Source organism: Octopus bimaculoides, chromosome 15 (assembly GCF_001194135.2).
Source record: "Octopus bimaculoides isolate UCB-OBI-ISO-001 chromosome 15, ASM119413v2, whole genome shotgun sequence".
Taxonomy (NCBI): domain Eukaryota; kingdom Metazoa; phylum Mollusca; class Cephalopoda; order Octopoda; family Octopodidae; genus Octopus; species Octopus bimaculoides.
The window spans coordinates 1,388,284-1,390,925 of NC_068995.1; the positions used below are offsets into that span (position 1 = coordinate 1,388,284).

Below are 2,642 nucleotides of genomic sequence, written 5' to 3' on the forward strand. Positions count from 1 at the left end.
TCACCTGTACTGTTGACAAACAGGAAAATGTGGGAGAGAGAGAGAGAGAGAGAGAGAGAGAGAGAGAGAAAGCTTTATTGCTTTTACAGGATTTGCAAAGAGGTTAGGTTAGTGGAAGGAATGTGTGTGTGTGTGCGTGTGTGTGTTTGCAGTTTATAACAATTTTTTTTTTCCTGTAATATTATATTTTGGCTACAAATTACCAAATAAAGGTGTCTCCAAACATTTCTCAGCCTTGCAAAGGCGCAACTGTGTTTTTCTTTCAACTTGCCAACTGACCAGACAACACACACACACACACACACACTGTGTGATAATAAAAGGATTTCAATCTCTCTCTTTAACACTAGTGTGTGTGTGTTTGTGTATACTATTATTCTGAGTTCTGTTTTGCTTGTTCTAAGCTTAACCTGTATACATCTATCTATATACATACACAACACAAAAGCATAAATCTTAATGCATACATGTGTGTGTGTGTGTGTGTGTGTGTATATATATATTCACACTGAAAGTAATGAAATGTGGTGTTATTTGACAGGAAAACATTGAAAGTGAAGCATGAATTTTGGTTGGAAAGAAATTAGGAGAGAAAACTCCACTGGATGGGATATATTTGTCAACATCATCTCCGCAGGGTCCATACACTACATTTTCCTGTTGAGTCAACACACAATGTCTGTCTACCCAGTTAATGGTTACACAGTGCATCTACCCGGTCAACACACCCTGACACATAACAATGTGTTTAGAAATAGAGAGATAATTGAAGAGAGTGTTGACACAAATATCAATAAATATATATCTCCAAGGATCATACAATACGATTGTGGTACAAGGCAAGGAATTAGGGTCAAGATGTGACCAGGAATGTAGTAGACCAATGCCTTATATACTGCTGTTACAAGGAACCGTACAAGTTCTGTATGTGCTGCCAGAAAGTCTGTATAGGTCTTCTGCACCTATAAAGTCTGTTGCAGCCCTTATGTACTTCTATTACAGTGGCTCTGTAATAAAAGAGGGCTTGTGCTGTTGTAGGGGACACAGACCAACAAGCTTTGCAAAGGTTATTAGAATTAAGTAAAGAATACCTGAAGGGTTGACGAAAATGAAAATAACAAAGAGACTAACAGGAGCAGGATGATGGGTTAAGGTAAGGATTCTTTGTGGCTGATGGCTGATGAGGGAGAGGGGGAGAGAGAGGGAGAGAGGGAGAGGGAGAGAAAGAGGAAATGAAGCAGATCTATGGACAGTTGTGTGTGTCTGGTGACTCCTGACACAATTTTAAAGGTCCAACCCCCTATAACTAAAGGAGGGTCCATATGGTGTGTTCCGAACCCTATTCCAAGAAGTTGTGTTGCATAAAAATGAAAAGTTTGTATTGTTATTGGTTTTGTTATTTACATTCACAGAGCAAATGTCATCAACGTGCGTGTGCGTGTGTGTGTGTGTGATTATGAAGAGAAAGAGACAGACACCTGAGGCAATAGAAACACACTTCTCCCCCTCTCACCCACATACATATACAATACACATATGTATGTGTGAGTGTGTGTGTGTGTGTGTGTGTGTGTGTGTGTGTGTGTGTGTGTATATATATATATATATATATATGCATTCATATGTATATGTATGTACATGTGTGTGTGTGTGTGTAGATAGAGTGTCTGTCTCCAGCCATTGGTGTAATCTGACCTCAGATGGATCATATAAAAGTGCAAATTTTATCACATCTCTAATGAACAGTTGCTGTGCAGCGGCATTCATTCTTCCTCGTCCTTTCACTGAATCCCATACAACGCTCCACCCCCGCTCTCTTGTCACCACCACCACCACCACCACCACCATCACCACACTATCAAGCAATCAACTGTCTGAGTATCTGTCACCTCTAACAACAACAACAACAACAGAAATGAGATAGCCATTATGCAGTCATTTGATCTGTAAGAAATAGCAGCCAAACCTCCTTTATATCACAGCTCTGACTTAAAGGACGCATTAAATAATGTGGTCCTAGAAAACCTTAAAAAGGGTCAGTTGCCACACGGCTAGAATGACTCTGGTTGGAACTGATCTTGGTTAAACTAGAGAGTAACAAGAAAAACAATGACAGTGAAGAATGCTCTAATGATTCTGCTAGCTTGTGGCATTAGTAGTAGTATAAATAGATTCAGAAAGGATTGAACAGGAATATTCAATGAGTTTGATTTCAACATAACAGTTAGCAAACTTCAAACATAAAACTCAGATTCAATCACCAGAAACCACTAACACACACACATCCCTTTTAACAGAACCAGCTATAACAAGGAGCCTGTTAGATGCCTTCTCCAGGTCAATGAATACAAGGTACAGGGGGCTCTCTTAGCTAAAAACTTATCCTCATAAATTGTTGTACAGGGGGAAACTGTATTGGTGGCACTTTATTCAGGCACAAAACTGACCAGCAGCTCTTCTAAGATAATTCTCTTTCGAATCAGTTCTATTATAACGCTCACTGTTACTTTGATAACTCGGTCCATCACTCTTGCTATTACTCACACACACACACACACACACACAGGCGCATGTGTAGTAATTCTGTCAAATGCCACCATATACACAGAACTAAACATTCTCCAGATATTTCTGAATTTACA

General features: G+C 39.4%; 1 protein-coding gene across 2 annotated transcripts in view; it reads right to left on the reverse strand.

The window, feature by feature from the left end:
- Positions 1–2,642, reverse strand: part of LOC106874120 (sine oculis-binding protein homolog) — a 139,431-nt gene that overhangs the window by 36,674 nt on the left and 100,115 nt on the right. The gene's annotated exons all lie outside the window — the stretch shown is intronic.